Source organism: Tamandua tetradactyla, chromosome 18, assembly GCF_023851605.1.
Source record: "Tamandua tetradactyla isolate mTamTet1 chromosome 18, mTamTet1.pri, whole genome shotgun sequence".
Taxonomy (NCBI): Eukaryota; Metazoa; Chordata; class Mammalia; order Pilosa; family Myrmecophagidae; genus Tamandua; species Tamandua tetradactyla.
The window spans coordinates 30,606,817-30,616,854 of NC_135344.1; the positions used below are offsets into that span (position 1 = coordinate 30,606,817).

Sequence of the window (10,038 nt, forward strand, 5' to 3'; positions counted from 1 at the left end):
AAGGGCAGGAACTAAGGCTGTTTAAATCCCACAGACACCCTGGTGCCTGGTGTCCTGCCTAGAGGGAACAGATTAAAAGCACAAAGTTCAGAGTTGGAGTCTTGGTCCCACTACTTATTAGCTGTGGAACTTTAGGTAAGTCATTTATATTCACTGAGCTTCACTTTTTAATTAGTATAATGCAAACTGCAGTAATACTAACCAGATAAGTTTGTGGTAAGAATCAAATAACTTAATATAAGTAAAGCATTTAGAAGATTACTGATATGTGAATTGTGATGTGTTTGCTATTATTAGTAATAGTATATAAGTTCTCGAAAGCCTATCAACTCAGTCCAAATAGTTGTAAATCAAGATCAGAATAGATGGTCACCTTGGGCTATTTAATCACGTTAGGGAAATTTGGGGATTGTGATTCTAAGATGTCAGGTCTAATTATTGACCTCAGCATGATGCCTGGACACACTATCCTTGCTGGGGACATTTAAGAGACCGATGCTGAAACCCTGCTACTTCTATTCATTCATTTTTCTGGCCCAGTTGCTTTCTCCTCTGAATTCTGTTTCAAATATCACATCAGCATTTTCACTACTGACAGCATTGCAAGTTCAGGGATACAGCTCCTTGGGGCATCATTGGCTGCTTCTTGTAAACTGTGCTCAGTATGTTTACTTTAGTTCTGCAAAGAAGCCAGGGTGGAATTGCATTTAAAGCCCGGGGGAGCTTCATAGACAGAGGCAGAGGATGGCGGAGTTGACCTTACGTTTTCATTAAGGACAAGCTTAGTTTGCCACATGATAGCAAGGCTGTAGAAAGTTTTTTTTTTCCTTTTTCCTCCTTTCTGGATATCCCTCTCCCTCTATCTACTCTTCTTTACCCCCAAAGATATGGATACCAGTGGTCCTTGAAGTTCCTCCCCTTGGCTATTCCCAATTCCCTCCCTGTACCTCCATCCTGTACCCCATCCAGCCCCAGACTGCTGAGGGAGAGTAGCATTGGTAGGCTAATGTCTGTATTCTGAGAAATTCTCCCCATATTCCATACTCCACTCCAATACAATGACCTCATATAGGCCCCCCCCTTCCCTGTATGCCTCTGTACCTGACTTCTCTGTGCTTTTGTTGTAAGTGTGTAATTTGGTATCTCTCTCCTTGGTACCATAATTTCTCTCTGGAAATTTTCTCTGAGAATTTATAATAAATGGCAAAAAGTTAAGCCACTTGGAAGGCTTGACAGTAAAATATTCAGGGACAGGAGAAATACCTGAAGTCCCTTAATCATTCCATCAGAATGTTTCAAAAATTGGTTCAAAGTACAAATCTTGTGTTTCTGCTGGGGTAAAAGATATCTTCTAAATCTGGTGAGTAGTGCTGGGTCCATCCAAAGCCTGAAATATGTAGGAAGAGCACCTAGGGCAGGGGGTTACATAATTTTCAAGCTAAATTAGTTCCAACTGAATGTATGCTTCAGAGATTTTGGAGTATGGATCAAATCAGCAAAATGTAAAGCAGAAGATCTCCTTATATACAATATTTTATCTTTAAATTGCTGCAAAATATATATATTGTCCATATTTTTTAATAAAAGTAATGCTTGAAATTATTTAATATCAAGTGAAATTGATGCTTCAAGAATATGTAATGAGTCTGGCAGCCAGGGCACCCTCCTCGGATGTGTACGTGTCCTACAAGATAAGAAGCATGGAATTACCAGCAATAATAATTTATGGAGTATACTATATGTGAGGTACTTTTTTAAGTACTTTGCAAGAATGACTTTCCTTTAGATCATAGGAAGTTTTATAGTTGGTGTAATAAAAAAGCAAAGAATATGAGTTACATCATGGCTCTCTTCTCATCTCTAAAATAGGAAAGAAAATAGCAAAACCATAAGCCACAAATTAAATAAAAGGATTACATAAGATGATATGTATAAAAACTTTATAAGTTGGCAAACCATACATGTGATAGCTGTCCATGTTAACTAATACTAACCTCAACCAGGACATCTTCCAGAGTAGTAGAATAGACAGAGGCTATGATTAAACTCAGCCAGTTTTCCAATGGGTCTGGGTTCAGAGAAATCCTCAGGATCTCAGAAGGCCCTGAGAGAGTGCAGGGAACTAGTGGGGGTGATAGAGCCCAGGGAGAAGCTGGAGCATAATGGTCAAAGTCTGAAGCACATTCTGAGCCAAACTATAATGTGTTTTGTTTGTTTGTTTGTTTTTCAAATTAAAACATACTTGGTGGTGCAACCACTGTGGAAGGCAGTTTGGCGGTTCCTCAAAAAAGCTGAATATAGAATTGCCATACGACCCAGCAATACCATTGCTGGGAATCTACTCAAAGGAATTAAGGGCAAAAACTCAAACGGACATTTGCACACCAATGTTTATAGCAGCGTTATTTACAATTGCAAAGAGATGGAAACAGCCAAAATGTCCATCAACAGAAGAGTGGCTAAAGAAACTGTGGTATATACATACGATGGAATATTATGCAGCTTTAAGGCAGGATAAACTTATGAAGCATGTAATAACATGGATGGACCTAGAGAACATTATGCTGAGTGAGTCTAGCCAAAAACTAAAAGACAGATACTGTATGGTCCCAATGATGTGAATCGACACTCGAGAATAAACTTGGAATATGTCATTGGTAACAGAGTTCAGCAGGAGTTAGAAACAGGGCAAGATAATGGGTAATTGGAGTTGATGGGATACAGACTGTGCAATAGGACTAGATACAAAAACCCAAAAATGGACAGCACAATAATACCTAATTGTAAAGTAATCATGTTAAAACACTGAATGAAGCTGCATCCGAGCTATAGGTTTTTGTTTTGTTTTGTTTTGTTCTTACTATTATTACTTTTATTTTTTTTCTCTATATTAACATTCTATATCTTTTTCGGTTGTATTGCTAGTTCTTCTAAACCGATGCAAATGTACTAAGAAACGATGATCATGGATCTATGTGATGATGTTAAGAATTACTGATTGCATATGTAGAATGGTATGATTTCTAAAAAAAAAAAAATGGACAGCACAATACTACCTAATTGTAACGTAATTATGTTAAAACACTGAATGAAGCTGCATCTGAGCTATAGTTTTTTTTTCTTATATATTTTTGTATTTTTTATTTTTATTTTTTCTCTATATTATCATTTTATTTCTTTTTCTGTTGTCTTGCTATTTCTTTTTCTAAATCGATGCATATGTACTAAGAAATGATGATCATACATCTATGTGATGATATTAAGAATTACTGATTGCATATGTAGAATGGAATGATTTCTAAATGTTGTGTTAGCTAATTTTTTTAATTAATAAAAAAAAGAATTAAAACATACTTGGATAGGGGAAGAAAGTTGGATTATTACTGATTCAAAGTTAATTTTCAAATGCTCTTCAAGTCCCTTATCAAAGATTTTTTTAGTAAATATATTCCACTATTCATGAAGAGAATTCTACTTATCAATGATGGATCAATGAAGCTTTTGAGTCTTCCACTCTCCAAACAATATGGCTATCTCCTTTAACTAAAACTATAAGTCATTCTCATGTTTTAATGATATTGGTCATTTTTATCCCTTACCATACTGAAAATTTTGAATTCAATCATGAATCCTTCATATTTAAATGTAAAATTAGATAGAACATGGCAAATTAAAAGACAGCAAGTCAGTAGAAGTAGAAATTATTGATACAGGTATGTAGAAAAAGGTTACTCTCAAAGGCATAATTTGACATTTGTTCAAGAGATCCAGTTTCTGAACTCTAAAGAGCTTAGGAAGCAACCAGCTGGCTTTAATCCTGTTTTACATTTGAGGTCACACTGTTGGTTGGAGATATGACTGCTAACAAGGACCACCTGAGTTGAATTCCAACAATTAATCTTATGTTAGGAATTTATTTTCAAATTGCGTGGAATAGAGCCAACTCAGGGGCTGTGTTTATATAAAGGAATAAGTGCAACAAATCAAGGGCAGGTAATCTCAGAACACCAGAGCTCTACCTACAAGGTGAGAACGCTCATATCAGGATGCCCTGTCAGATGTGAGCCCCATAACCTTCCCTGTTCCTGATAGTAAGCAATATCCATTCCGCTTTTATGTCTCTTTGAGTTTATAGGCTGTAATTAACTAATACCATGGGATTATTTTAAAAATTACTTGAGACTATGTACTATGTAGAGATATATAGTTATAGTCATATAATTATATATAGCTATATCCAAAAATGTCAGAATAGTAGTTACTACACTTGTTCCAATAATTCAAGTATTGCCCACACATTTTCGCACTATGAGAATGACCTTTAGACTCTATTTGAAAATAAGTTCTTAATTAGCCCTATCTATTTCAGTTCACTACACTGTTTTTCAAATATGCTTTTAGCCAAACTAATAAAGAAGGTATATGAAGCCCAAAATTCATTTTATTAGTCTCACTTTCAACTTCTTCGGAAAACTCGGTGGAACTTTCAGGACAAAAGTGCAGTTGGAAACCCCTGGAACAGACAAAATTTGAGTTTTGGAAATGGAGGAAGAATTTCTTTAGAGAAAATTACAATGTCTCCTCTCAGCTATCTGCTCTATCCCCCTAATTTTTACTCTGCATTAATTTTTATTATCTCCTAAATTTCAATGATAGTTTTTTCACAAAATAAACAACCATATACTCTCTATCTACATTCAATGGTGGTTAAATATTTTGGTTATTTATTATTTGAAAGTATATTGTAGATATCATTATACTACATATCACTTTTTCCTGAGTCACCCACAAATAGAAATACTATACCTAATGTAATACCATACAGTTGATCAAGCAGCGGCATAAAATACTCCAAGTTGCCTTTTCCCCCATGGAATCTCTGAACAAATAGCAAAAAAAAGGGGCAAAGCATCTGTATCAAAACTGCAGAAAATAGTTGAAGGGTTGTGGTCACTGGGTAAATGCCAAATCAAGAACATGAAGCCTTAAATGATAGAAGCTCAGGACACCTTTGCTGGCCCATCTCCCACCCCTGCCCAGTGCAGTGTGGAGCCAGCCTGCCTCCCACTGAGGGTTTCTGACCTTGTTTCAAAGGGAGCAGTGTAACCTCTATGCACATATTGGGGTGTGCATAGGTTGGTACCAATCTACTGGGAGGGAGCCAGAAAGATTGTACCAGGAAACTCATTTCTGGCTCCCTCTTTCAGGTCATGCCCTTCATTCAGCTAAAGTGATGAACCAAACAAATAAGTCAAAGAAGCTATGGGAAAGGATTGTCAGCTTTAATACATAAACTGAGCACCTGGGACAGGGAGAAAGTCTGTCTCATAGGGAGTGGACGGGGCATACAGATTCATAACCAGGGGAATTCCTAGGCCATGAGTGAGCAGAATCTCAGGACGAGAGGCAGGCTCAAAAAAGACAGAGAGGACCCTGTAGTTCACTTTCACCTCAGGCTGATCTTCTTGATAGGAGGACCAACTCTGAAGGACAATACCAACAAATGCAATTTGCAAAGACTGTGAAAGGGTTTTATGTGCTGGTTTATTTGTTTATGAAACCTCCTGGCACTCAAGAAAATCTCTCTCATATCATAGTTGGACATAAAGTTAAGGAATAAACAGCTCAGGGACTAAACCCCTTAGTTAACATATTAAAATATAAAGTTTGCAACAAAAGATTACAAGACAAATAAAGGAAAAGGAAGTGTCGGTCCCTCCAAAGGAACAAGATAAAATTTAATAATCACCAATGAAGAAAACCAGGCTTTGGTCATACTGGCTTTTTAAAAAAAAAATGATCTTCAATATGCTCAAGGAATTAAAGAAAATAATGGACAAAGAACTAAAGATATCAGAAAAATAATGAAGGAATAAGATAAGAATCTCAATAAAGAGACAGAAATTTTAAAGAGGAACAAAATAGAAGTACCATAGTTGAAGACCATAACAAAGGAAATAAAAAATTTCCTGGAGGAATTCAAAAGCAGATTGAAGCTGGCAGAAGAAAAAGTCAGCAAGCTGAAAAAGAGGCAATCAAAATGATTCAGGCTTAGAAATAGCAAAAAGATAAATAAATAAATAACGAGGAAAAGTGAACAAGTCTAAGATATCTGTGGAACACCATCAAATGTACTCACATATACATTTTGGAAGTCCCAGAAGAAGAAAAAGAGAAAGCAGGGCAAAGAAATATTCAATTAAATAATGGCAGAAAAAAAATTTCAAATTTAACAATATACACTTTCACGAATACCAACAAATCCTAAACTGGATAAACTCAAAGAGAACCATGCCTAAATACACAGAACTCAAACTTTTGAATTCCAAGGACAAGAGAGAGTTCTGAAAGCTCAAAAAAAAAAAAAGTCATGAGTTATGTACAAGGAAACTCCAACAAGATTAAGTACCAATTTCTCATCAGAAACCATAGAGGCAATAAGTCAGTGGGATGAAATATTTAAAATGCTGAAAGAAAGAAATTTCCAACCAAAAATTTTATATCTGGCAAGGCCATCATTCAAAATTAAGGAGAGATTAATACATTCGCAGATAAACAAAGCTTAGGGAACTGGTCAACACCAGACTTGCCCTGTAAGCAATGCTAACATGAGTCCTTCAGACTGAAAGGAAAAAGTACCAGGCAAGTGATCAAAGAGGTTTAAAGAAATAAAGATCTGTGGTAAAAGTATCCATATGGGTAATTATAAGTGTTAGTAATACTGTATTGTATTTTTTGGTGGGTAACTCTACTTTTTATTTCTTACATGTTATAAAATTCAAATGCATAAAAAGTAATGATAACTCTATTATCTTCAACATACAGTATATAAAGATATAAGTTGTAGCAAGTATGACAAAAAGGTCGTAGCAAGTATGACAAAAAGGTAGGTTACAGGAACATGCTATTGAATTTCAACGTGCTATTGAATTTCTTCTGGCAGAAGAAAAAGTCAGCAAGCTGAAAAAAAGGCAATCAAAGTGATTCAGGCTTAGGAATAGCAAAAAGATAAATAAATAAATAATGAGGAAAAGTGCACAAGTCTAAGATATCTGTGGAACACCATCAAATGTACTGCCATTACCCAATAAGATGTACTGACTCTACCCAATAAGAGCAGAATACACATTCTTCTCTAGTGCTCACTGGTCATTCTTCAAGATGGACCATTTATCACAACAAACATGATTGTTATAGATTTAGTATATTAAATTTAGGCCTCATCATACCACAATGAAAACATCTAAAATATACATAGAGAGGGAAATGAAAAGGGACTCAAAATGGTATATGACAAAAAAATCAAATAAATATGAAGGTAGGCATTAATATAAAATATAGAGGGTCAAAAAGGTATAAGACTTACAAAGATCAAATAGAAAAATGACTGGAGAAACCCTGCATTATTAGCAATTACATTAAATATTAATGAACTCAACTCTCCAGTCAAAAAGCAGAGGTTTGAAGAATGGATAAACAAAGCACAACCAAACAACATGCTCTCTACAAAAAATTCACCTTAAATTCAAAGCCTAAGTAAGTTGAAAGTGAAAGGATGAAAAATATATGCCATGCAAATAGTAACCAAAATAGAACTGAGGTAGTTATACTAATATCAGACATAATAGACTTTAAAAAGTGTGATAAAGGACAAAGAAGGTCACTATATACTGATGAAGGGGTCAATTCATGAAGAAAATCAATTCAACAAGAAGACATAACAACTATTAAGTATATAAATGACAGAGCCTCAAGACATATGAGACAAATATTGGCAAATCTGAAGGGAAAAGAGATTGTTCTACATTAATAATAGGAGAATTCAATAGGTCTTTGAAAAATGGATAGACCACCTAGACATAAAAGCAATAATAAAATAGAAAACTTGAGCAGTATAAACCAGCTAGAACTGACAGGCATATGTAGAATACTCTACCCAATAAGAGCAGAATACACCTTCTTCTCTAGTGCTCACTGGTCATTCTTCAAGATGGACCATTTATGATGCCACAAAAGGCTCAACAAATACAAAATACTGAAAGCCTATAATGTATCTTCTCCTACTACAATCAGAGTAAAGCTAGAAATCCACAACAGAGGGACAACTGGAAAATTTGCAACTATTGGAAATTAAACATTGCACTCTTAAACAACCAATAGGCCAAAGAAGAAATCAAAAAGGAATTAGGAAATATCTTGAAGTGAATTAAAATGAAAACAACACACCAAAAGTCACAGGATGAAGAAAAGGCAGTGCTGAGAAGAATATTTATAGCTATAAATGCTTATGTAAAAAAAAACCTCAAATCAAAGACATAACCCACATCTACAAGAACAAGAGCAAATGAAGCCCAAAGCGAGAAGTAGGAAGGAATTCCAACAATAGAGTGGAGATAAGTGAAATACAAAATTAAAAAACATAGAGACAATCAATGAAACCAAAAGTTGGTTCCTTGAAAAGATTGATAAAATTCACAAATCTTTAGCTGGACTGACACAATAAAGAGAGAGGATGCAAATAAGGAAAAATAGAAATCAAAATGGGGGGTATTAATACAAACCCAACAGAGCAAAAAAGAATTTTAAGAGGATACTATGAACATATTTATAACACCAAATTAGATAACCTAAATTAAATGGAAAAATTCCTAGAAACACACAAACTACTTACAGTGATTCAAGAAGAAATAGATCTCAATACACCAATAGCAAGTAGAGATATTGCATTAGTACTAAAAAAACTTCCCAACCAAGCAGCCCATACCTAGATGTCTTCATTGGTGATCTTTACAAAATGTTATGAGAAGATACAATAAAAATCCTGCTCAAATTCTGCAAATAGTTGAAGAACATGGAACATATCTTAGCTTACTCTGTGCAGCCAAAATCATCCCAATAGCAAAACATCTAAGTTACAAGAAAAAAATATAGAGAGACCAATATCCTTATGAATATAGATGCAAACATCAAAATTCTAGCAAACTGAATCCAATAGCACATTCAATGAATTACACAACATGATGATGTGGATTATCCCAAGTATGCAAGGTTGGTTCAGCATAAGAAAATTAATGAATATAATACACCTTATTAATAGAATGAAGGAAAAATAACTCATAGTATCATCTCAATTGATGTAGAAAGGCCCTTGACAAAATTTAGCACCCCTTCTTGATAAAAGCATGAAAAAAAAATAGGTATAAAGGGAAAAGGGCATATATGAACAACCTATAGCTATCATCATACTCAATGATGAAAGACTGAAAGCTTACCCTCTAAAATCAAGAAAAAGACAAGGATGCTAACTGCCATCACCATTATTCAAAATTGTCCTTAAAGTTATAGCCAAAACAATAGGCAAGAGAAAAATAAATAAAAGACATCCAAATTGGAAAGGAAGAAACAAAACTTCTTCTATTTGTAGTATACATGTATACCCTACATATAGAAAATCCTGGAAAAATCTATAACAAAGTTCCTAGGGCTAATAAATGAATTTAAGATGAGCATGCAAATTTCAGTAGTATTTCTATACATTAGTAATGAATAATCTGAAGAAAAAATTCCATTTCCATTTACAATAGTAACTAAAATAATCAAATATCTAGGAATAAATTTAACCAAAGACGTAAAGGATTTTAGGCGGAAATCTACAAATTGCTAAAAAAAAAAAAATCAGACTTAAATAAATGGGAGGATATTCTGTGTTCATGAATTGGAAGAACTTGTGTCAGTTCTACACAAAGCAATTTATAAATTCAACACAATCCCAGTCAAAATTCCAACAACCAAATGGAAAATCCGATCATCAATTTATATAGAAGGGTAAGGGGCCCCAAATAGCCAAAACTGTCTTGGGAAAGAAAAACAAAGGTGGAGAACTCACTCTTCCCAATTTTAGAATCTATTACAAAGCCACAGTAACTTAAACAGGTACTGGCACAATGTATATTAAAAGTATCAAGGTAAAAGTTTTGAAGTAAACCCACAAATCTGTGGCCAACTGATTTTTGAAAGGGTGCCAAGTCCACTCAATGG

The 10,038-nt window shown here is 34.6% G+C and overlaps 1 long non-coding RNA gene across 1 annotated transcript; it reads right to left on the reverse strand.

Moving 5' to 3' along the window:
* Positions 1-1,529: 1,529 nt before the first annotated feature.
* On the reverse strand, positions 1,530-7,978 carry LOC143662584 (uncharacterized). Its single transcript, XR_013165441.1, has 3 exons — positions 7,937-7,978; positions 4,455-4,513; positions 1,530-1,684 (listed from the first exon to the last, which is right to left on the reverse strand). It is a non-coding gene; the product is annotated as an uncharacterized LOC143662584 (long non-coding RNA).
* Between the last annotated feature and the right edge of the window lie 2,060 nt (positions 7,979-10,038).